Source organism: Zalophus californianus, chromosome 9 (assembly GCF_009762305.2).
Source record: "Zalophus californianus isolate mZalCal1 chromosome 9, mZalCal1.pri.v2, whole genome shotgun sequence".
In the NCBI taxonomy this organism is placed as follows: domain Eukaryota; kingdom Metazoa; phylum Chordata; class Mammalia; order Carnivora; family Otariidae; genus Zalophus; species Zalophus californianus.
Window position 1 is genome coordinate 132,174,607 of NC_045603.1, and position 27,157 is coordinate 132,201,763.

At 35.5% G+C, this 27,157-nt stretch overlaps 1 long non-coding RNA gene across 1 annotated transcript; it reads right to left on the bottom strand.

Moving 5' to 3' along the window:
- Positions 1-1,343: 1,343 nt before the first annotated feature.
- Positions 1,344-9,275, bottom strand: LOC113921394. Its single transcript, XR_003519666.2, has 3 exons — positions 9,236-9,275; positions 3,773-3,934; positions 1,344-1,577 (listed from the first exon to the last, which is right to left on the bottom strand). It is a non-coding gene; the product is annotated as an uncharacterized LOC113921394 (long non-coding RNA).
- Positions 9,276-27,157: the final 17,882 nt, after the last annotated feature.

Here is a 27,157-nt window from a genome sequence, read left to right on the forward strand (position 1 = left end):
TAATTCTTTGCCAAAAGGTATATGTAATGTACTGGGTAAAAGGACTGAAGGAACCAGGCCTTTAATAATGTAGTGGTGAGATGCGGGGAGTAGAAGTGTTCTGTACTCCTCTGATTAGCCTTAGTCTTCTGGTGAGCCCAAACTCCTGGATAGTGAACTTGACAGTGTCTCTCAGTTGTTTTTTTCCCCTTTATGTGGGACATAGTGGAGAAGCCTGGAGTTGTGTACTTTCCTTCCCCCAGATAGGTTAGGTTCTGGTAAAATAGTTTCTCCTGAGGACAGGTGTTGCTAAGAGAATATGTTTTGGCATATTTCATATTGTTACTTCTCCCTTCTTCCCACTTGAAGCAAGAGAGAATTTTTCCCCAATCTTCTGTGAGAACCTGGTCAAGCACTTGGAGGTAAAATTCACAAAAGTGAGAGGATCCCCACTGGCTGGGTTCAGCCTTTCCCTTGTTATTAGGATAGAGTGGTGAATTGCAAACTGCTTGCATGCTGAACCAGAAACCGAAGTTATTATTCAGTATCTGTTCATGTATTTCCTTGTCTGACATCTGTACATTTTTTTTTCTTGGTAAAATTTCTTTTCAAATCTTTTCTCCATTTTTTATTGAATTATTTGTTTTCTTGTTATTAAATTTTGATATTTTTATATATTATGAATACAAGCCCTTTACCTGATAAATGCTTTGCAAACATTTTCTCCCAGTCTGTAGCTTGTCTTTTTCTTCTTTTTTTTTTTTTAAGATTTTACCCATTTATTCATGAGAGACAGAGAGAGAGGCAGAGGGAGAAGCAGGCTCCCAAGGAGCAGGGAGCCCGATGTGGGACTCGATCCCAGGACCCTGGGATCATGACCTGAGCCGAAGGCAGACGCTTAACCATCTGAGCCACCCAGGTGCCCTGTCTTTTTATTCTTTAATGGGATCTTTTAAAGAGAAGTTTTAGTTTCGATGAAGCTACAGTAATTAAGACAGTGTGCTGTTGGTGTAGAGACAGGCAAATAAATCTGTGGAACAGAATAGAAAGTCAAGGAATGGATCCACAGTTATTTGGAACACTGATTATTAACAAAGGTACAAAAACAATTCAAATAAAGAAATAACATTATTGTTACTTTTAATATTTTTTAATTTTAAAATTTTAGCATAAGTTAACTGCCATGGCTCAAGAAATTAATGACATAATTATATTCATAACAAAATTTTATAATATTTGAAACTATAGTTTTCATAGCTATAGGTTAAATTATACAGTATTAGAGATGGAAGGAAACTGATAGGTTATTTAGCCCAACTTCCTTATTTTTAGATGTTGGAATTAAATTCCAGAAAGTTAAATGAACATACCCAAAGTCCAATTGTCTACCCAGGAAAACACATACCATTTTAATTGTTACGTTTGATTGTTTTGAAAAAACACAGATAACTTTTAACTTTATTATTGTGGATTTCTCTATTCAGTGACTCCATGTTGGGAAGTTATTGAACAAGGTGGTTTTGGTTTTGATTCCACCCCAACCAGCGAATAATCATTTCATTCTGGGTACTGTTTCTTGCTCTTCACTCTCCCTCAATCTGTAAAATGAAAATAATGCATGGAATTAGACTTTGCTTTTCACAAATATTATGGAAGCCAATATAATTAATTCCATGTGTGTAGCAGTTACTTCCAGGAAGGTGACTTGGTTTTGTAGAAAGAAAACTGGATTAGCAGAAAAGCAGACTTTCATTCAATTCCTAAATCTTCCATAAACTGCCCAAGGTGATTGGTCATGTCTGTTTTCCTTCTATAAAGCAAAGAAATTTCTTCTCTTAATTTCTTGAAATCAGTTAAAAATATACTTTGGATAGCATGTTGGGGAAATTTTTGAATCTCTTTTCTAAACCAAAAAAGACAAAAATGGTTTGTAGCAGAGATAGAATTAGAACCTCTCTTTTCTGAGCTTTAAGTTCATTTTAGCTTCAAATATCTCCCCTATGCAGTCACTGACTTTATGTTTGTTTTTCTCATTTCATAATTTATGATTTTACAGTTATATAGTCAAGTCCTGTTGAAATAGAGACAACACATCATTATAAGTGAATAGTTGGAAAAGAAAAGATTCAGACTTTTTCTATATTACTATGAGTCTTTCAGTTATATAGTTTCTTGTAAATGAATCATGCAGAGTCACTAAGAGATCTTGGTATCTTTCGTCACTTTGAAAAAAATTATCTTAAAAGAAGAGATTGGCACTTATTAAGAAGTGGTCCTTCACCTTCTCTGCCACATTTCATTGAGCGTTTCTTGTGTGTATCACACATCAAGGAAGTAAACACTTCAGATTGAGGGTGTGAGCATCTGACTCTCATGGACTGGGATAGGATTTTGTCTGATATGTTCCCATGCTAAAAGGAAAAAATATGTCCACAGATTGCTAAGATAAATCAGAAATATAATTATAGCTGAGAAGTTGATTCTTAAATGGAGAAACTTTGACTAGATCTCCCCAAGAACTTTAAATAAAAAAAAAAAATGTGTTAGGAAAATAAACTATACTTTATGAGGGAGAAAAATATAAGAGGTAATCACATTTAACTTTTATTTATTGCTAAGCATTTGCTACACTTTGGTTTAATTCTTAGAACAACCTAGGAAGGTAGGTGATATTATTTCCACTTACAGATGAAGAACTTAAGGCTCAGAGAGTTTCAGTATACTTGTAAAGTATAGTATCTTATCTGCAGGTGAGAGTCAATAACTGGCAGAATCAAAATTAATACTGAGATCTAACTAAATACCAAGTACCTCTGTCCATAAATACATATGCCATAACTGTAGTCAGATATCAAAAGTGTTAACTCATGCAGAATTAGAAAGTTTAAGAGGTAAAATTTCTTTTTACATGTGTTTTGCTTGAATTTGTGATATTTCTAAAACTTCTCTTAGATTTAAGATGTGTGACTCACTGGTATGGGGAGCCAGAAAGGAACACTAGTGAATAAAGTTTTTATGAGGCTTTTGTCAAGTGCGCTGGGAAAAAGCATTCTCTCTGAATACCATCACTCTTACAACACCCTCAGACATTTTTGTCTCCTTGCAGGGCATTCTCTGGACAGATCTTATAGTAGCCTTTAGTTTAGTTACTGACACTCAAAAAAAAAAGATGATTTTTTAATCTACGCACTCCAGGCGAATTGATTTTATAATAAATTAATTTTGTACTAAAGTAATTGATTTTAATAATTAACTGTGCAATAATTAACTATCTAGAGATTTGTAAAAATTGAAACATTCATTTACTGGAAAAGTATTATGTTTAAATGTGCTACAATATAATATAATCAAATTTGATACATTTTTAAATGTCTGAATGTCGGTAAACTCAAAACCTCTAATAAATTTTTTTCTGACCCCACACTTTATTTAGATCATTTTCTATATGTCCACTTTATGTCTGGTCTTTCATGCCTTGACAGTAAATCTTTGCAAATATTTCCTTATTTTCTGTGGCAGAGAAGCTATGCTGCATTGGAATACACCAAAACAAGAAAGAGGAGCTCTCTTTGTAAGTTTAGTAAAATGGGAAAATACATTGGAAACTAAGTAAGCTTTATTAAAGCAAGAACTTTACAGACTGTACCCCTGAAACAAATAATACATTATATGTTAACAAAAAAATTCAAGCACACAATATGAATAATTTAGGAAGTTGCTAAAACTCTTGTAAGTTAATAAAGAAAAATATATTAAAAAAATAAATAAAACGAGGACTTTGGTGTCATCGCACCTGGAATAGTTCTTGGCACAAAGTGAGAGATCAGTAGCTGGTTCACATTAGGTTGTTCTTGAAGTCTATAAATTATCCTTTCTGGAGATCTCTCTTCTCATGGTTTAAAGGATTCTTCCATGTCTAATCTTGCAGAAGTAGTATTTGTCTTTGGAACATTTTCTGGTTAAAAGTAAACAACTTTTACCCGTACTCCAATAAAAACATGTTATAAATAAATAACATTATTAAATTATTCTTTATTTTCCATTACCAGGGAGCATTCTAAGCAATCTCTGTTACCATAAAAGGAAAAGGCAGTATCTAAGTAAATGATCATTTAAACCATGTAGCACTTTTAAGACAAAAATAAAGATACCTAAATGTACATTTATATATATATATACATATTTATATACATCTATGTTTCACATATATACACATATATGTACCTGTATTTAGTAGTATAGATCAAGTATATAGATCAAGTAAAATAGATCAAGTATGGATATTTTTATATTTTTTTCCTTTTTTACACTTCTCTATTTTTTCTTTTAGTGAACTATTTTTGAGGAATGAGACCCAAAAATTAAAAGTAAGAAAAAAAAAAGCAAAACTACAACATGCTACATTTCAGGCAACAACTAATATTTGCTCGTCTCCTTGGCTCGTTAATATCAACTAGTTGCAAGAGATGAATTGGAAACAAATGTATACATTTTGTGACTTGAGTATTTAACACCCGCTGACAAATGTTTCTAAAATATTTGCATTTCTGTCTCTTTACTGCATCTTTTTTTTTTTTTAAAGATTTTATTTATTTATTTGACAGAGAGAGAGAGACAGCAAGAGAGAGAACACAAGCAGGGGTAGTGGAGCAGGGAGCCCAATGCGGGGCTTGATCCCAGGATGCTGGGATCATGACCTGAGCCAAAGGCAGACGCTTAAGGACTGAGCCACCCAGGCGTCCCAATCTGCACCTTTTTTTTTCTTAAATCTCTCTCTTACTTTTTTTCATATGTGTAAATGACAGAAGTGAGTACATGAAAAGCATCACATCAACTGTCAACCGGCTCATTCACCTATCTGTGAGTAAACACAAAGGAAAAGCACTTATGTTTGTTATATGTGTATTGCATTCATCCTTAAACCATACAAAATTGTAGTTTTTAGGGGCACCTGGGTGGCTCAGTCGTTAAGCGTCTGCCTTCAGCTTGGGTCATGATCCCAGGGTCCTGGGATCGAGCCCCACATCGGGCTCCCTGCTCGGTGGGAGGCCTGCCTCTCCCTCTCCCACTCCCCCTGCTTGTGTTCTCTCTCTCACTGTGTCTCTCTCTGTCAAATAAATAAAATCTTAAAAAAAAAATTGCAGTTTTTGTAAATTAAAATGATCAAACACTGACAAGTTCATGTGATTCAACTAATATATCATAAATTCCTTTCCACTGGTATTCTATGGTATTAAAACAGTTCCTCTTTATTATGGTTAATGGAAATGTATTCCATATATACAGAGCTGTTTGGAACTCTAGAGCTGACTAGTGTTCTATTTTCTGGTTTGGTTAACTTGATCAGTTAAGGTACTATACTACCGACCCAGTTAATTTCTCCAAAAAATATCTGCAAAGGTAGAGTATTAATTAAAAAGAGGAATGAGAAAAGAAGTCTGGATTTTTCCTTGTCCATCCAGGGCTTATTTCTCTTGTAACGGCCTCTCCAGCTGTCACCTTCCTAGGACTTCCAAAATAGACACGTTCACCTCTCCCCACTTAAATGCAACCCCAGTCCTGCCACCTGCTCGTTACTGCTTATTGGAGAAGTAAACTTCAGGGGGAAAAAAAATGTTTTCACGTGGTCAGTGAGTTTGTACATTTTTTAAGAGATTTATTTTTAAACCAAGTTAAAAATTTTGGATAGTTATTTTTGTAAGGATAAATGAAATTCTTAAGACATTTTCACTGTAGCATTTGCTATCGGCCTTCCATCTTCCAAAGTATTTTCTACAAATTATGCACCCTGATTATGTTTATGCAAAGCTTTCTAAATATGATGCCAGTCGGCCCTCTGCTATTCATATACACAGAACCCTGTAATTTGTCTTTGCTGTACTTGTCACATTCATAATTAAGTACTACTTGTAAAATTATTTTGAATTACACACTGACATAAAATACGTATTCATTAATATGTATTTTATAAATAATTAATTTATTAATTATGAATCATTTATTGCTGTAGGTATAGAAACTGTCACAATACCAGGCATATCAGGTGCTTATACTTTCTGATGAAACATCTGAATGATTGAAATGTTAGAGTATAACATAGTATAGCATAACTATAGTATAACTAAAACTGAAAAAGCCACATGATTCTCTCTGTAAACAGGAGATGGACTCAATATGGCCATGTGGTTTAGACAATTCATTTGGTGTTAGGAAAGCTGCTGTATAAACTTCACCTCTGCCATTTATCAGTCTGGTCATACTGGGCATGATATTAAATATCTATTAGCCATAGATTTCTTTTTTTTTAATATTTCTTTGTGTTTCTGTTCTTTTTTTTTTTTTAAATAATCTCTATGCCCAACGTTAGGCTCAAACTTACAACCCCGATTTCAAGAATCACATACTCTGCTGTCTGAGCCAGTCAGGCACCCCCAGAGTTCTTTTTTGTAAAATGTGCATAATAGTTCTTATATCATAGGATCATTAGAAGAATGAGATTAGATTCTTTTGTTTTTTAGATTCTTTTGTTTTGGCCTTGTTTCTTGAGCTGGTAAAAATCAGAAAAAAAGATACACAAATGGTTAATAATTATATGAGAAAAGTTTAAACTTAATTCATGATTAAAGAATACAAATTAAAGCAGCAAAATGCCATTTTTGCTTATCAGATTGGCAATGATTAAAATGGTTGATAATATCTAGTGCTGGTAAGGATGTGGTGAAATGTTTATGCTCATACGCCTTTGGTGGCATCATAAATTAGTGCAGCATTTAAGAGAAATTTGCCTTTCTTTTAATATTTAAAGTTTTTAATCCAGTGACTCAGCAATCACACTTCTAGGTACTCATCTTATAAATCTATTCACACAAATGACAGATGATGCGTGTGTCAGTTTATTTATGGTAACATTTCATAAAATGGAGGGAAAAAAATAGAAACAAGCAAAATTTTCCCTATTTTTCTAATTTTTAAGAAAAGCTCATAAATATTCATCCTAAATGGGACCCATTTTCCCTTATATGTGTTGAAGAGGTAGAATTAGGGAATGAGAGAAACATTTTTTTCTAAACATCATATATATATACATATTCTTTGTCAAATGTGCTCTAGCTCTTTCTTATTACAGGTAATTTATTGTAGGTAATTTTAGTATTGTAGTTAATAATTGTTATTATTTGCTTTTAAACTTTTTCAGATCATAAAATCCACTTTTTTTAATAGAAGTTGTTTAAAATAGGAAAACTGTAATAAAAAGGTTTCATTTCAATTTAAAGTAGAGGATTTTGTATTAGATGGCGTTCCCTAGTTTGAACATAAATTTCATAGTTAAAGCATCTACTCCAATAATCCTAGAAGGAGATGCGCAAGTCAGTACAACCTCCTCGCTCACCCGGGTAAAAGTTTAAGGAAAACACAGATGAATCATACATTTCTGTATAATCTGTGCTTTTGTCAAAAGGAGGCCATGACTCATTTATGACTTTCCATAGTTTTAAAAGCGGTGTTTTTAACCATAGAAAATCTACTTCATGGTCCTATAATGATGACACTTGAGTCAATAATAGACTTTCGTTCATGCATGAATGTTTTTGTAGAACTAAAACTAAGTACAATTGCCCCTTGCTATAATTCCACAAAATAGAATCCCATACGAAGGAAAAGAATATAAAAATCAAGTAGTGGCTGTAGATACTCTATGCTGAGTGTTATATACTGTGTTGGGTGCCACAGACATCACCTCAGTTAATCCTCACAACTTTCTATAAGATCAACTTCACCTCAAAGCTCAAGTAGTTACAAAGAAGGCAAAGGACTAGAATTTTTTTTTAAGATTTATTTATTTAATTGAGAGAGAGTGCGTGAGCATGCACAAGTAGGGGTGGGGGTCAGGGGAAGAGCGGAGGGAGAGAACATTAAGCAGACTCCATGCTGAACACAGAGCCTGACATGGGGTTTGATCTGACAACCCTGAGATCATAACCTGAGCCAAAATCAAGACTCAGATGCTCAACTGACTGAGCCACACAGGTGCCCCCAAAAGACTAGAATTTAAACCCAAATCCATATGATTTCCATATTTTGCTAAAATGACCAAATTACCATGTGATCCTTACTTAATTCATTTCAGGCTCTAGTCATTTTTTAGCAAGTCCCACAGTTTTCGGCACCAGATGTTTGGCACAGTATTATGTGAAGTAAGTGCCTTGTCACTCAGTAATAAACAGTAGGCTCCGGCATTGAGAAAGGAAGAGTATTCATCAACGATTCTGAAGTGTTGTTTTAACCAGTGATTTTATTGTTTTCCCATGTAAGATTGAAGGAAACAGAAATACAGTCAGTCCTTGGATTTTCAACACCTGTAATAGTAATCAACACCTGAATAAGTGGCTGTTAACTGTTCAGTGGTGTCCTTTTAAAATCATTCTTCTCTGGAAGAATTGCTTCAAATGAATTAATTTTTATTTGACCATGAAGATAAGTCAGCTTTCTTCAACAACTCAAAATATGTCAGGACCTTAATTCCTTAAGAAATATTTTTTATGGGGCGCCTGGGTGGCTCAGTCGGTTAAGCGTCTGCCTTCGGCTCAGGTCATGATCCCGGGGTCCTGGGATCGAGCCCCACATCGGGCTCCCTGCTCAGCCAGGAGCCTGCTTCTCCCTCTGACCCTCCCCCTGCTTGTGTTCCCTCTCTCGCTGTCTCTCTCTCTCTGTGTCAGATAAATAAATAAAATCTTAAAAAAATATATTTTTTATTTGCTTCATCATTCCTTTGAGGATTTTTTTCAAGCTGGCTACCTTATTTTAGTTCCCATTTCATTTCACTCTTGTTAAAAGAATAGTATTTAAAACAAAAGGATGCTGCAGAAATTTAAAGATAATGAAGCTGTTTCTACTAGCTATGTCTTTATGTCTCTTTGAAAGCAATGGGAGGCTCATAAACACTGGAAAAAACTGAGGTTAACACCCCATCTCTGAACCATAAGTTACATTTCTTGTATTATAGCACTTATTCAAACGTTATGCTATTATTTTCTTTAAAGTATTTAACCTGGAAGCTCTGACAAGGGAAAAATCTATCCCGAACATAAATCATGCTATATTGGAACTACACAGAGAAAAACTTTGTGTGTGTAAGAAGATGCTGCTCTGTCATCTTAGCTTTACTAATGTTCTTTATGTCCCTGTCATGTTGTCTCTCATAAGTGACTGTGTTTGAGAGAGGAAATTGGGTGTGGGTTATTTATGAAGTTCCTACCTTTAATGAACTCGTGAAGTAAATACCCCGTATTTTTTTATTACTCCAGATACTGTAGATTCTAGAGCTCCTACTTGGAAAGAAAAGAAAAGTAAATAATGTTAGCATAAAAAATTTGAAATTAATCGCAACCCTATGATTTGAGCAGATTGAGTTCTTAAAATGCATGCACTAGCTATACTGAAAGGCTTAATTAATCCTGGCTTGCTTTCTGGAGCTCGTATTCTGAGAACTTCATTCTGAGAGTGAATATTTTGCCTTTGATGACACTTAGGGCCCCAAATTATCATACTGAGATTTCTAACACTGATTTAGCTATAATAATGGGAAAACAAATAAATTATTAGATCATCCGGACACTTCTCTTTACACTTTGTTACAACTTTACTAGTTATTATTCATAGATGGGAATTTTCACAAATAACAAAAGCAGGGTGGTAAAGGCAGGTTGCCATACATCACAACCTTGAACTCTGTGAGAGCCATTTTCTTGAGTGAAGTTAGTAAAGTTAACAGTTAGTTTCTCTAACAACACTTCAGTAAGGATCTAGTAAAAATCACATGGCGCTACCCCAAAACAGCCATTATCAAGGAGAAATTTCATAGCTTAGCAAAACACAAAGTGCTCATATCAAATAGGATTCTTAAGAAAGCCAACCTGAATTGTGATGAAGCTAAATAAAATATGAAGCTTCTTGAAATTAAGATTTATATTTTTTTCTTAAATGAAGCAAATGACTTTAATTTAATGAAAGAAGAAAATGAAAAATACATGTCTGTTCTATTTACCAATTCTTCTACCTCTTAAATTCAGGAATTTCTCAAGGATCTGTCTGTCCATGGCTTTCCTCTTTGCCTTTGCCCCCCTTGGGAGGCTCTATCCGCTTTCCTTTTCAACTAGCATCCCTGAGTCTTTGCTCTTTGGGTCCACATTTCTCACTGGTTTTTTTTTTTTTTTTTTTTTTTGGTATGGATAAAATTGCACTCATAATCTGCACTACAAATTATGCCACTAATTTTACGTTTTAGAACCCATCTTAATGGTAATTACTCATTAACCAGCTACTATTGTAAGCACTTTCCATTGTCTCACTTAATTCTGACCACAAACAGTAAAGGTTCATAATGGTTCTTGATGTACAGAAATGGAAACTGAAACTTAAGGAAGATTAAGTTCAAGCCACTCCAAAGTGACACAGCTGATGGGAGACAGAGCTGGGACTTCACGTGGTTCTGCCTCCAAAACCTGTGTGCTCTTCCACTAGGCTGTTGAAAATCACCTTCTTCATCCAGATTTGAAACCTGAGACATATCTTTGATATTATTTTCTCCTTTAATACATGCAATTATTTAACTTGCTCATCTATAGATAAAAAATACAAATTTTGAGCCCCATAAGAATACTACTATGGTATATCATATATACCATATGTAATATATATATGATGTTTTTCATTTATAAAAATGCTCATAGCGTCTTGTACAGTCCTGCGAATTAGGCTGAAAATCAAATGTGTTGAATAAATTAAAGACATTTTAATTCTATCTCAAAATTTACTTCCTACATCTACCTTTTTCATACATTCCCTGTAACTTCTACAGTGCAGACCTCTCAACACCTTGACTTTGGTTTTTTCAAGAGTCTTCATTGTTCTTTTAGTTTCAGCCACTCCCTAGTGTCAGTCACAACACATTTCTCCTTGAGCAAATTTTCAAAGTATGAGGTTCTGAATATCTGCTCAAAACCCCACTGTCTGCAGAATAAATATCTCTCACTTAGCATTTATGGCCTCTAAGAATAATATCTTTTGATTTTCCCAATGTTTCAGGTAAGCTAGGACACAAAATTATGACCTCTACACTCAGGATCCATTTTTGTCTGATGCTTTTCTCCATACCAGTGAATCAGAGCCTTACTTCCTCAGCATGATAAAATTTTACTGAATCATCTGGGCTTAGCTGTTCTACAGGAATGGATGGTTTAGCCAATAGGAATGAATGAATGTACATGATGCATTGTGCACCTCTCCTGAATATTTATCACTTTATCCTTAGTGATTTTAGTATGCCTTACTTTATATATATATTATATATATATATATATAATATATATAATTCTTAGCACAGAACATGGTCATATTTGTATGTTCCACAGAATGATGATCATATTAGTTACAATAAATGTTGACTGAATGAATAAATAAATGAGTGAGTAGATGGATGGATGGATAGATGAAAGAATGAATGGATAGAATTGAATGAATAAGTTTTCAGTGGAATAGAGCATTCAGATGGGCCAAAATGTTTATCAAATTCTTGACTCCCCAAAGAAAAGAAAAACTTATAAAAAGAAATGCATTGGCATTTATTATTCACTCAACAGACAGTTAATGGGTTCTACCACATGATAGAGACTCTGCTGAGTATTTTGTTATCATGTTCATGCTCATTTATAAATATATCTTGCCTAGCAGAACATTTTTGCATATCTTAGACACAAAGGAGTAATAAACTGTGGTGTGGGTAAGCTGCCACTTAACAGCTCTATCAAAGCAATATATTTAACTCCTAATGTTAAAAATGCAAACAAACCTTTAACTTCCAAGATCAATTACACCTATAGAAGAAGCCTTGCTGGGAACAGCATTCTATCTTGTCAAGGACTCCTTATCATCAAGGAAGAATAAACACTCTAATTATTTTTTTTTTTACTTTTTTGTTTATTTTCTAATTGGGTCATTCATTACTTTCTAGAATTCAAATCCACATCAGATTTATAGTTGGAGGCTATTGAAATATTGATTTGGTTATAGAAATGTCAAGCTTGACAGGTAAGCTGTCTTTCTGCCAGAAAATGTTTTCGCTTTGTTAAACTTGTGGAAAAAGGCTGATAGAATGTAATGAGCAGCAATTTGCATCTGTATCAGGCATGGAGAGAAGTTTTTAAAATTTAAAGAGTCTCCTTAGCATTCCTCTGATGCCAAATTCCTGGAATTAAGGTAACAAATTTGAACCGCGGTATACAAGTCTTAATGATTAAAAAGTCTGATGTTCATTTTCTGTTTCTTTAGGCCCATGCTACCCTTAAAGGGGCTCTAAATCGTACAAGGGTGTCATTATCCCGGTAGAGAGTGTCACTGGAGTTAGACACAGATTACATGTGGTTCTGCAATTTCTGGCCTGATAAACGGAACGCATCATGTCATCTTTCTCATATATCTCAGTTTAATAGTCTTTAATTTAAGAACGACAGAGCTTCCCTGCTTATCTCTCATTGTTGTAGTGAGAAGAATGGCTATCTTTTTTGAAAGTATCGTCCATCCTCTGTACTTTTAAAATACACATTTTTTCCTTGGGAAATCATTACGTAAATCCCATACATACGTGTATCTCTACAGGAAAAAAAAAAAATTACTCTATTTCCAGTGAGCTGATCAGGAAAAAATAGGGGGTGTTTCTTAAAAAGGTGGAAAATTGAGAAAAGACAGTGATACGAACGGAGAGAATGTGAGTACCTGCATGGTGCCTAACTGCGAAGAGTGTTTTGGTATGTCAGAAATTATTTTCTACTCTATCACTTTAAGTAAATCTTATTATATGCAGACCTCTTTCTACTCTCTAAAGATAAACACTGTGTACACTTACAATAGACAGCCAATTCTCTCCCTCAACTGGGTGAATGAGAATAAGCTGCCCGAAACCAAAAAAAAGGGGGTTCTCTCTAACTGCCCCCACTCACCCATAATATTTGTATAAGGGAACAGAGATTTGTTGCACTTACCCATTTATGCATTAAGAGCAGAGAGAACATCCTGGAAAAAGAGCAGCCTCACCAGGTCCTCCCTAGAGCTATTCCTCTTTGCTTCTCCATCACACTGTCAGAGGTGGCATGACCTAAACCACATTGAGTTGGTGAGACTAAGTTCTCTGCTATTGACAGAACTGAGAAGGTGATCAATTCCAAAGTAGCATGCTGCAAATTTTGTCCCCAACTTCAGTGGAGAGAATCATAACACATCAGTTTTAGTGACCATAGCTGCTGTTATTTTCCTCTATTTCATGACTAGGGTTTGCAAATAAGTGTTTCAAATCAAGACGGTATATCAACATCATTTTTTTTTTTTTAATTCTGGGAGGTGAGTTCCTTAGCAAGTTCTTCTGAACAAGCCCTACACACTCTCTGCCTTATACACTTCGATCTGATGATTCAAAAAAGAAACCTTTAATCTCACTTCACCGATCGGCTAAGATATTTTAATGTTTTAGCTGTGAGTAAAAATATATGCGTTCTGAAACAGAACACCATCAGTCTTCAGTGGCCAAGACTCTAGAATTAGTGCTGGAAAAATTGGCCCCGTGCTTCTGTTTCTGCCCACGGTTTTCAAATTAAGAATGATGTTTTATACTTCATGAAGGAACCTTCATTGCTCGTCAAGAGGACTCAGGATACCAACTCTCCAGCCCCTGACAGTACAGTGTAAGTACCATACACAGTCCTTTTAAACTCTAGGAAATATTTTCCCTCCTGGATTATCACTTTGGAAATTCTCATTTTCAATCTGCTACTCAATCCAAAATAGCATTTTTATAAAACTCAAATTGTAATTGAATTTCTTTTTTCCCTTACTTTGTGGAATTCTTCCAAAAATTTAAAATATGTTCTTCAAGAGAAATCCTAAGTCCACAAACCCCACAATGTGAAAGTGCATTCAGTTCACTCTGAAGATATGGAAGTAGTAGTAGGATTTAGTGGTAAGGTCTCGATACATACATTTGGTGTTACTATTACAGAAATATCTAATTCATGTAAGGAAAACAAGTGTATGGTCCCAAGCCCCTGACTGGGTTGTCTGAGAAACCAGGCATACCAATGAGGCATTCTCTCTTTTCTACTCATAACATTTGCCAAGATTACATGAACTGTAATTCTAAACGTGTAATTCTAAATGTATAACATATTAATTCTAAATTCCATTACTTACTCAAAGAAGTGGCGGAAGAGATAGGCATAGTTAGAATCTGCTACTGCTGACAGAGAAAGTTAAACTGATGTCTTCTTAAATTTATTGCGTTTGGTTTTGTTTAGATTGTCAGAAACAGAAAAAAAATGATGTGAGAATTCTAATGTTCGGAGGTCATATGGATGAAGCTCCTTATACTTTACAAAATGCAATACAGATTCAAAATGCTAACTGATACCCCTAACTGGACTGGACTCGTTGTCCCTCCAATAGGGTTTTAGGTTTGGTGCACCTGCTCTTCAGGTGGACTGGTGCACCTCTCTGCCCTCGTGTCTGTGAGGCTGATATGCAGGGCTGTCCTTCCTAAACAGACTCCTGGGCTCCATCCCTAAAAGTCAGGTCTCAACGCAGCTGCATATCCTGTCCTGGTCAAGTGCAGGCTGATGAGCTCTTTTATTTCTTTGGAGTTTTGGCCATTCTCTGTCTTAAAAGGTCTAAATCTGCAATTTAACAAATTGGCATGACCACTCTCTGTGACGCTAAGCAGTTGGTCCCCTAAAACTGGGAATAACTACCGTGAAATCATGACTTACTACTTTCAGGTCTTAAAATCTTTTGAAGTGGAAGTATTTGATGAGACAAGCGCACCTATTAAAAGACTTAAAAAGGTAGCATGGGTGAGAATCAGACTCCTCTAGATGCACTCATTTGGAAATATTTGAACGTAATTTACACATAAGGGGCCTGGGTGTTGAGAACCAACCAGCATATTTTCAGCCAACTGTGTATCCTTGGCCATACACCCCTCTTCGGTCCCTTTCTTTGACTCCAAAATGGGAGTTTGGAGCAGGTGGTCCTTGTCAGTCTGTGCATCTAGGATTTTCACCACTCTGGATGGGGAGGTGTACGCCCTGTGCCAATCAGACTTATGAGTGGAAAAATCACTGAATTATATTAGACTGTTTGTGCCCCCCCAAACCCAGAAGGCCAGTGCCCTCTCCATTTTGTCCCCAGCCTCTAACATTGCACTGTGTAGAAAGGATTGATGGAAAAATGAATTGACTTATACAATTAATTAATGATCCACTAATAATCATTTCAAACCATAACAATCTTCACTGCTATAAAATAGAGATTCTTCTCCTACTGGACTAAAAGAAAAAAAAATCATTATCACATCTTTACTCTATCTCAATCTGAATTTGTGCGCCAGAGGTGAATTTCCACTGACTCAGGTAGAAATTTAGAGAAGAGAAAAAAAAAGAAGAAAGGAAAAAAATATATGTTGGAAAAATATTTTAAAATTTTAGTTGTGGTTCATATTTTCTGCAGCTGATATTCTTAACTTACAAAAATTATTTTTAAAACATGAAACCATTTTAAGTCTCTCAGAAACACTTGCTTAAATGATGAAAACTTTGAATATGTTAAGCTCCCCCCAAATAAATGGCTTTCCTTTGTTTCTATTAGTCAGTTACACTGACATAGACCATGAAACAGTATCTAACTTATTACAGGCTTGGGTAAGAGGTAAGCTCAGAGGCTGTCCCCTAGAATCACTTAAACTCATTTAAATCACACATCACATGTTTGCAGGCAAGTCTCATCGTGAGCTCTCTGCCATCCCTCCATTTCCCTCTCTGCTGTTGAGCAAAGTAGTTTCAGAAAGTCTCCTGGTTTGCTGCATTCACACCGTTCTCACTATTAGGTTATTAAAGTGTGTCAAGTTTAACTAGATTCCTCCATGACTATTTATGACTCTATTTAATACATTTTTTATGTGAACAGCCTCCCTAGAAATAATCATTTTGTCCAGTAGATGTTCAAGCCTTTAAAATAGTCTGCACCATGCTAAGAGTAACAAATTCAGTTTCTGGAAGCATCAGCTTAAACCATAATAGTCAGGTAAGTCACTATAGTCAAGAAACCACTTAAAGTTTTAAAAACTGCTTATTATTCTAAGAAAATATCAGCTCTGTTTGATTTCCATCACAGCACCAAGGAAAGGAAAAATGGGGCCTTCAAAAGAAGTGAAACTAATTTTTAAATGATTAAGGGGACGTTAAGCAGTGTTTAACGATCAGGGGCAATCATTACTTAGAGTAAATTGACTAATACTTCTGATAAAATTAATAAATGAACATTTTAGGATTTTTAAACATTTCTATAAAAACCTTTGTCTACTCTCCTTAGGATAATTAAAAAAAAAAAAACTGGACTGTGAATTACACAGAAAAAAATTCTTTTGTGTTTATAAGATAGCCAATTTTATGTATATTTTGATTTGATCCTTCCCAGATCTTTGCACTCCCTGCAACATGATTTTTCTTAATTAAAACCACAGTGGAGTGATTCATTTAGGGAAGATAAAAGCAGAGTCCAAGGGTCAGCACAATGACATAGTGGAAAGTGTCAAATGTTGTCCCCTGATATTTTCAGAGTTTAGAGGCGACCATTTCCTGGTTTAGTTCTGCCCACAGATCTCCCATAGAAATTCAGAAGAACTGATGAACCCTTTCAGTGTATTAAAAAGAGGCTGTGTCCCCAGAGAATGGTTCCATTGAATTGTTTGACTTGTACATCTTCCTCTTCAAAATGCTTAAGTTCTTGGCCAAGGTTAAATCACCTCATTTTTGTTATGGGAACAAATTTCCAAAATAGATTCATCTTCTACTGATAGCAGAAAAGGATGGAAAAACTTTTCTGTTGGAAAGGAAACAGATCAAATAAATAAATGTCAAGACAGACTTTAGGGCTGTGAGTAGTAATAGTTTGACTTGCATAGAAGCATTGGGGCCAAATCTATAACCTCAAGTAGGAAGAACATTCTTCCTTAAGAAAATCAGCAATTCAAGGGGTAGAGATTACTTACTACTTAGGTAAAAGTAAAAAGCAGAGAATTTAACTCCTTTAAGGGATTTGTTAAGCTTCATTTAAATTGTGTCTGACTAAACAAAAAATCTTCAACATTTAGCTTCAAAAAAAATTCCGTGTTTGAACTATTCTGACTGAACTGGGTGTGGGAGTGATTCACCTTCTCCAAGGTCACAAAGCTCACCTTACTCCTTGCATGGCCTTGTTGTTGCATCTATTAAATGAGAACACCCAAGGAGGGCACTGGGGTAGCCCTTCAGTTTTAAAGGAGTATTGCTTAACCTTTCAACATAATGATTTAAAACTACAACATTCTCCTTTTTTTTTTTAATGTTATCATTTAAGTACTTCCGTGAAAGACCAAACGTGTTCTGTAAGAAACTGACTTCCCAAATGGTAGCTAAACAACTTCTGATTTAAAAAAAAAAAAAAAAGGTTATGCAGGACAGATATATGCATATGCAGAGCTGCATTTTAACTGAGAGGCTAATGGCCATTTCAGATGTTTGTACCACTAGCTAGTAAATTCAAATGTTTGTGGTAAAAGACAGTGTGTTAGAGGTCTCAAGATGACTTTCATTATCCTTTCATGTTCTTGGTCACTTACTAGTTTCTGAAATCCCTGTGTATGTTTTGAGTCTACTCAGAGTTAAGGTCAGGGTAGACATTGGGAGGTGAGTAAATTCAGCTACTTTGAGTTACACAAAGAAGGAGTAATAAGGTTTTTTAGGGCTTCTTTCCTCATTTATTTTATGCTTAGATATAATAAGAATGACTGACATTTTAAAATAAATACTTGTTTACCTACAGGAAGAAATAAAGAAGTTAAACCTGAGGGAAAAAATTGGTTTAAAACAATGTTAGAAAAATATGGAGCATATGAGGGCAAATATCTAACATCTTTATATCCAAGATTTATACTCCATGTAAAATATGAAAACAAAACTTATCAGCTAAAGGAGAAACTGCTGTAACACAATTATGAATGCTAAATTAGTTATATTTACATATTAATATAATAACATAAAACAGTTATATTTAATTAATATTTTACATATGATAATTAATATAAATTATAAATTATAATATAAATTATTTTATATTTGTAGAAATCAGATTCACATGGTGCTCTTTTAAGATATGAAAGCTGTAGGGCGCCTGGGTGGCTCAGTTGGTTAAGCGACTGCCTTCGGCTCAGGTCATGATCCTAGAGTCCCGGGATCGAGTCCCACATGGGGCTCCCTGCTCAGCAGGGAGTCTGCTTCTCCCTCTGACCCTCTTCCCTCTCGTGCTCTCTATCTCTCATTCTCTCTCTCTCTCAAATAAATAAATAAAATCTTTAAAAAAAAGATATGAAAGCTGTAAAATAAGGTAAGGTTTAGTAATTTCAAATCTAATATATATTACAGTATCATTTTTTTGGTAGGATGTATCAAGTTTATAAAGTCTGTTACATCTATTCTTGGCAGTGTATGTGGGTTTTTTTATGTAGAATGAAGTGATATTTCTCTATTTTCTTGACTCCAAATAAGTCATCTAGCCAATGACTACCCTCTGGGGCTAAAAACCACCACACCAGGGCAAAACCTCCATGAATCCTGCATTAACATGAAAAGATTAATAAAAAAACATAACTCAAAAGATCAACGTGCTTTGCAGTAGTAACCCTGGAAGTCTGAATGAAGCATAAGAACAATGGGAATTGGGAACGTAAATCTTGAAAAGGTATGGCATTGAAAAAGACACCAATAACCTACTTCTCGTAAGTTTGGTATTAATCTCCAGTAAATTCTTAAAAGCACTTGTATTTTAAAAAACAAGAGCATTTTCCTGTGCAGACACCGCTGTAAAAAAATTCCAGAAAAATAATGTTCTAGAAAATATATAACATATGTAGGCTGATGTTCTTGCCACAAAGGTTGGAATCTTTCCTGTATAATTACAGATTTGATAATACTGAAATTCCACTTGGAATGATTATTAAGGCCAACCAAGGGAAATTGCGTTAAGAGTGAAATGCTAAGGCTGATTCTCATGTTAGTTTGATGGCCAGGCTTAAATGGGTGACTGCTAAAACATTTAGAATACTGACTTGGAAAAGTTTTAAATTCTGACCCTTCTGAATTTTATCTACATAATGCCCAATTCTTGCATTTTTGGAAACATGGGACAGTGTCACTGAGATTTTAAGCTATCTAAACTAATTTCAAATGCAACCATCAAACAATTTCAGAGTCAGAATCAGGACTCATAATAAGACGTTCTTGTTGATTTTTCTTTTTTTCTTTCTTTTTTTTCCTGTCATTCGAAGGATCTGAATTACGCAGGGTTTTGTAAAAGGATGTCCTATTGCCAAGGCAGTAAAATCTTCACCACACATGAGATGTATTTCTTCATTAAATACTTGAAATATTCTTTATGGATCACGAGATTCCCCAAGTATCTGAATGTAGCATAAAATTCTTGTTATCAGAAAGTTGCGGATGCTCCATGTAGTTCAGATGCTCTAGTCCCTCAGGCTATCAGCCCAGAAGTCTCCAGTTCCAGTGATTTGTTAATGATCAACGTAGCATTCATTTGATCCTGCAGTATCAGACTGCTTTACTACCAGGAGATTATAGAGACCACCTGCAATTGCTATGTTTAGAAGTGAACAAACTAGCTGCTCAAAATATCTAGTGCCTTGCAAGGTCACATATCTGAAGATGGTTAAAACATAAAAATACGTGGTAAACCTTTGGAAGAAAAATAGAGAGAACCTAGTGATTTCTTTTAGTCATACATTTTCTTCCTTCCTTCCTACCTTCCTTTTCAGAGGATTATTAGAGTATTTCTCATACTGCTTCCAAACCTTTGAAGAATAAAACTTATTTATGTTGCTCACAGGTAGATGATCATGTGGGCTGGCTGACACTTTTAAATACAATTTTTACTTCACATTGTTTGATTCAAAAACAGAGATGCTGTCTTAAAATGACTGACTTCTCTTTTAATTGGTGAGGAGGTTACAAATGGCATTCAAGGGCCAGAATCTACCTCTCTCCTAAAAAAATAATGTGCTAATAAAAAGTACATCAAAAGGAAATTATAGTTGTTAAAAGGAGGTTAAGTAATAGAGACTACTATTGCCCTTTGAAGGCAAATTTCTTTCTAAATACTGATAGTTATGAAAACTTCAAGTACATTAAAATCCAATGGCATTTGAAGAAACATGGCCAGTCAAACACACTGTTTGATCAACTAATTTTAGAAAGAGTGAAGGAGATGATAGAATAGAACATAAATATGTAGGATTTTGGCTGAAAGTTGACTATAGGGTCTGTCAAATACTGAAATCTATTTTAGAAAAGTCCAGCACCAGTTTCTCTGTTTTTCCCTTGTGTCATACTAAATTATACCCAGGGCAAATATTCGTTTGAGATTTTTACCTACAAACTAGGTGAGCAATAACACAATACATTATTTTACAAAAACAAAAATCAGTACTCTAGATCCTTTTTGTAATAATTCAGTTATTTAAATTTAAGCTTGTTTTAACCTAGTCAGATTACCTGAGGATATTTTCTTTTTCTTTTTTTTTTTTTATGATTTTATTTATTTGAGAGAGAGAGAGAACACAAGAGGGGGGAACGGGAGAGGGAGAAGCCGACTCCTCGCTGAGCAGGGAGCTCTACGCGGGACTCGATCCCGGGACTCCAGGATCATGACCTGAGCCGAAGGCAGTTGCTTAACCAACTGAGCCACCCAGGCGCCCTACCTGAGGATATTTTCAAAGCTATTTTAAAATTATAGTCTTGTAACTCGTAAACATACTGTAAACTAGTGAGGAAACTTCACTTAGGGTCCAAGATTTCTCATTCACTGAACACTTCAGAGCATCTGATCATTCCTCTCCTGTTGTTATTTTATAGTATACTTTGAATTGTGGTGGTACTTTGACTTGCCATATATATCCCTCTTCCCACAACGTATCATGTGACTTGTGAATTAAAATTGCCTTATTATCAAGGTCTTAAGTGAGTTGCATTTACTATGTTCTTCAGAAGCAATTTTTGTTTTGATTGAATAAGCATAACTGATGCATTCTTTCAAATGATATTAAATTTAACAACAATACAAACATTGCAAAGACTCAGGGAATAACAGAGCTCACGTGGATGCTCCTGATTTTTACTGACAATAATTCAAGTAATAGAATGTCAAACCTTCTTGAAGATTTTATTTTAGGAAAATATGATTCCATCATGTTGCTGTTATTTTTTTAACCTAAAAACTATCAGAGCGATTATTGGAAGTGCTAAATACTTAGATGTCTAAAATAAATATAAAGTTCCCTGTAGCTCTGGGATTTGGGTCTAGCCTCATAGGCTTTCTAAGTATGAATGTAGTCACCAGAGGAATTCTAATTATAATGATCAATAGGCATTTATTAATATTTTACATGTTGCCTGATAGATCCTATGCAAAAATGCAGACCAAGATGGGGTTAATGCGTAGAAGTAAAGAGAGCAGTAAACAAACTAGATGTGCTTCAATTTCAAAACAGCATTGATTTCAAAGAGGAAAACAAGAGTTATTGAATAGCCACCCTGTGTGTATCATTTAAAGCAAAATAAAACCGAGAACCAAGGCAGATGTGCTTGATCGTACGGCTGCAAAGCAGGAAGTGGAAACAGGGTTGAGATTGTTATAAAGCAAAGCTGTGTGCGTCTTTCACCTCTCACTTTGAGGCCTGAGTGGTGAAATGCCACAACTTTTAAAAAACTTCCCTTTCAGGGCAATCGACTGAAAAAAACCCAAACAAAACAAAACAAAAAAAACAACCTGGCAGCTAGGTAGAGGTTCCTGTGTACATCATTGTATGAAGAAAGAACCAGATGAATAAAATTCCTGATCTTGTCAAAAACAATACTCTTTAACCTGGAGTGAACTGACTAGCAATGCCAACACGGGGGTGTGCGCGCGCGCGCGCGCTCACACACACACACACACACACACACACACACACACACACACACACCTCAAAGAAGTCATTTAAAATGAAAGAAAGGCGATTTTTTTTCAAATTCTGATTAGTGAGGATCCACCTTCTTCAAGTTTCTTTCAAAAATTGAGATACAACATGAGAGAATAACAGCCTTCAAAATACAGTTTATAACCGAAGACTTGAAGAGGCAGGTTGTATTGCTCCTTGCTGGATTAAAAAAAAAAAAAAAATACTGTTGCTGCTCTTTGAGGAAGTGGTCTCTGAAAGAGGGAAGGATTCTATACAAAGAAAGATGTCCTGGATTACAATGCTTTTTCTTCTTGAATTACTCTCAGATTTTTTTTCCCCATTGACTCATTCAAGGTCATACTCAACAGAAAGTCAACTGGATAAAGGACCACAAGCGACTGTTCTAAACATCAGCAAATCTTACAGCATGAATTACATTCGAGATAAGTGACAGATAATCTCACAAAATTGGTTGGTTTACCAAATAGTGTACTATCTGCCTCCCCATATTTATTAGGGGGGAGTGTTCCCCTACTCTAATTGTTGGGATCACTTTATTTTCCCTATGTCCTCCTCTCAAGACAAGCTTTTGTTTTAATTAGAGTATTACATCAATTCCTAGAGAACTGAGATTATGCTTACTCCGATTACATTATTTTCTATTCTTGAAGCACGATGTCTTAGTCAGAGGACTTGAGCCTACTTTCTGAGTATCTTCATCTGTTTCTAAATACTAAAATGAGAGCGGAGGGGAATGTTGCCTGGAATGGTCATCAGTGGACTTTAAAGGATCACACGTTCACAATTAGCTCTTGGTTATTTTTGTCCCTACTAAAGCATTAGTATTGAGCCTTGATTCACTGAAGCAAATAAAAGATCGCTTTCTCTGCGCTGGATATTATCCACCATTTTCACTGATTACTAAGATTAGATAATTTGATTGCATCGGGTAGGTGTCTCTTTTCCTTCGGCACTTCTCTCCATAGATTGTTTTTGATGCTAAAAGAGCAAGATTTGCACTAGAGAATTAGTTTTAGGTAAAATGTACACAAAAGCCTGTGTTTCCACTCTGCTCTGACTTTGCGTTGACTAGGAATGCTGTAACATCTTGATAAGAATTTTTGGGTGTTACTTGAAGGAGCATAGCGTGCTTTCTTTGCATATTAACATATAAAAGATTTAATAAAGAGCTGGGAACTAATACTGTCTCTCTGGGGTTAGTAAACAGCTATCACATTTAATTGTCTGAACCTGAGGAAATCTCACAGGATTTGATGTTGGTCTATGTAGAGGAGATGATGCTCCATGCCTCCTTGACTCCAGGAACCCACTTGCTGTCCCAATAAAGAGATATCGTTGGTTAGGCAAGCTGCGTACCTTTCAGAATAATTATTTTGTGGGTAATGTGCTCAGACACTAGCCCATTTTTTTTCTGTGTTTTTTAATGAGTGGGCCAAACATATCTAAAACGATTTTCTGAGTAGGGTGTAGAACAATGTCACATACAGCAAAATCTATCTATGGCAATGAATCTACAGGTTTTATCACAACACCTTCACGGCTAATTGTGCGTGGAACTTGCGGGTAGCCTCAGACTGTGTGGGACTTCAGTGAATCATAAATATGTTGCTGGGAGAATACAGACTTGGTAGCCATATATGCAAAGGAATATTTGATGTCCCGGACCTGTCACAGCACTGAGCAAAACAGAAAAGGGGAGGGGTAGGGTTGCTCTAGACAGGAAGGGGTAAGTAAAGTTGAAAGACCAGGATGGAGACGAGTATGTCTGTTTGTTTCACGGTGGTCCCTTAGATAGAGTGAATAATAGTTAATAATAAGAACTTGTGCTTACATAGCTTTTGAAACGTGCCAGGCCCTGTTCTAAGTGCTTCTACAAGTGTTAGCTTTGGTAATTCTCACAGCAGGAAGTGAGTACTAATATTCCTCCTATTTCATAGATGAAGAAACTGAAACAGAGAGAGTTCAAGTCACTTCAGTTCAAGTAACTAGAACGCAGAATGAGCCTATGGATCCCCAGGCTTGCACAAGTGTGTTCTTAGCTACAGCAATGTACTGTCTTTCAAACAGGCACAGCTCACAGCCACCCGTGAGCCCTCATAAAATTCCCATTTTTATATTGACGATATCCTAGTCTTTTCAATAACACATAGGAAAACTTGTCCCCAAATTCCCATGTCTCTGAAGTGTCCCCCCCCTTTTTTTTGCAATTGGTAGCCATAATCATTTATGTTTCTAGTTATTTTGCAAAGTGAAAGTATGTTCTTAAAAACTGTTTTATGGTAAAAATAATCTGTACTCACTGAGTGAAATTTGGAAAGTGTACAGGTATAGTTGAGTAGGAGTGGGCCACACCGTTGCGGTTCTTTTCCCCCCTTAAGCAGCTCATTATTAATATGTTGAAATGTTTCCCTGAAAATCCTTTACCATTCATTAATTTATGGTCATAGTAAATATGTAATATTTGCTGCTTTTTTATTTAGCATTAAATCATAAAACAAAATTTCTCATGATTTCAAAACCTCCTCGAAAGTCTGGCTAGATGTTGAATCCATCACATTGATTCATTCTGTAACAATTCAGTACTTTGTTAGCTGCTGTTCTCTAAAATGGAGATGTAGCTGGGAGCAAGACATGTTCTGTCCTCATGAAGTTGAATCTCCAGTGAGTCTGACACTAAACATTTCACTAAACATAATCTGTTTAATAATGGGTGTCTCTGTTCTGACTAATAAGTAGAAGGGTTTCACTTTTAAGAAATTTGTTTTCTCTGAATAAAGGGAGTAGAATAAAATGATACACTTTACCATTCCAGTGCTGGGCAATAATATTGAAGAGTATGTTTGTTTTTGTTTTTGTTTTAACTTTTTTCACTAGCAGGGGATGCTTTCAGCTTAAAATAAATTGTGGCAATGAAAATGTGGAAATTTAGAGATCGTCCTAAAGTTTCTACTGTCTGTGGCTGTTAGAGTACAAATATTTATGTTCAAAACTAGTCAAGATTAAAAGGAAACTCATTCTTAAACCACATCTGTGCATCATTTAATGCAGTCACATTTTTCACTTTTAATGTCTCATGTTACTAAAATATTTTGGTCCTAGGATGTATCTTTTTATGATACATTCCTTAAGTTCTGCCTAAACTCTGAGCACGGTGCCCTAAACATAGTATTTTTTTATAAGAAAGGATCGCACTGAGTTGCCCTGAATAATACAATTAAAACTAAGTTCTATTTTAAAAGGCTAAAATAGCAAAAAGACTTTAGTTACCTTGTAATGAAGAGCCACATTTCGTTTCTGATTCCTTCAGAGATTCAGTAAATGTAAATAATTTATTAAATTATCCAATTATGCATACATCCAGCCAACAAAGAAATCTTTATTGCTTTGGATATCCACAATAATTTAATTTTATGCAACAGAAGAAAGGTGCACATGGTTTACTTTTCAAATATACTAGAATAAAATTATTGAAATAAGAAAATTTTAGGCAAGAAATTGTCATGCTGATAGTGGAAATTACTTCATTATAGTCTTTAGAAAAGGTAACTGAATTACGTCGATCTCTATTTAATCAAGGATCTATGTTAGTTACATATAATGAGCAATCATTTGTAAAACAAATTTGTTGAATGGACTGCTGTTTTAATTATTTTTCATTTTAACTAGTTATGTTTGTGTTTATCCTCGCATGAAAATGTGTGGATTAAATAAAATCCCCAGTGTGGATATATCTCTGATTACATGACGGAAGTGTCTGGTCTAACATGTTCTTTCTCGATGGATTCTGCTGTAGGCTAGCTCCGCAAAGGGGTTGAATGTTTGTTACACATACATGTGCGCATGTGCACACACACACACACACACACACACATTCATACACATCCCTAGCCTCATCTACACATTCATGTGGATATAGACAATCTGCTCCAGCTCATTTTAATATTTTATTTACATTTATATCTGTATAAATATGTCCTCAGCTATATGAGTTGAAAAGCAAGTGGTGTTATCCCATGTAGGTGGATAGAGGTGTGGTTGTATTTAACTTTTATGGGAACTTTTGGTTGGCAACCTTGTATCCTTTGCTCAGAGTAGCCCCTTCATATCTACATTGTTGTTCAACAACTCACAGTTATGTTCTTATCCCACTTAACTCTCCTTCCAGCTTTGCCATTCTTCTGTCCAGGTAGGAGCGAATTGTCTTTGGGTGCCTAGATCAGCAGCATCGGCATCACCTGAAAGCCTATTAGAAACACGACCTCAAGCCCCCCCCCCCACTCTCTGACCCAGAATCTGTATTCGAACAAGATCTGCAGCTGATCATTCTGCACTTATATTTTAATAATCAGTATCTATATTGTCACCATCTGTCTTCTGCCAGTGCTTTGTCCAGCGGAGCTGTGTTAGAATAGACATACCCTATAAACGTAGAAGCACACTCCTCAGTGTCATTGCCCTTCGTGTTAAGAACACATCACTAGTGACACTCATAAAGCAGATCACAGATAGAACTGAGTGTCACAATGCAGGAAATTTGGACACTGGGAGGACTTTGCAGGAATTTGGGTTGAACTGGAACCTAATTGTCCACACACAGCTTACTGAGTGTTCCATGCTCCCAAAGTTGGAGGCATGTTATAAGCCAGTGAAATGAATTTTTATAAGTAACAGATGATGGAGTGTCCATGACTTCTGAATCTTGCCATAGAAGCCAGTTCCCATTGCCATTCAGACTTGTTCAGCTTCTTTGCCTGTCAAGGTATAGTCGGCATTACATTCTAGCGGTAGCTTTGGAACGGTTTCGAAGGGTTTCCATGGGATTCTTTTTGTAGGAGGTTAGCAGTTCGAGTGCTTTAAGAAATCATGAAGGAAGTCAAATCATCTAGAAAGATATCTATGCTTCCTTTCTTTGTCCCTTTTCCCCTCTGGCCTCCATTGAATTATCTGTGCCTTCTCTGCCCACTTCTTTGAGAAGAATTCTCTCAGCTCTCTGTTAGAAGCCAATAAATTAAATAAGAGCCAGCTAGCTCTTTAGAGTTTGTAAGTGTTTTCATCTCCTTGAGGTTTTGA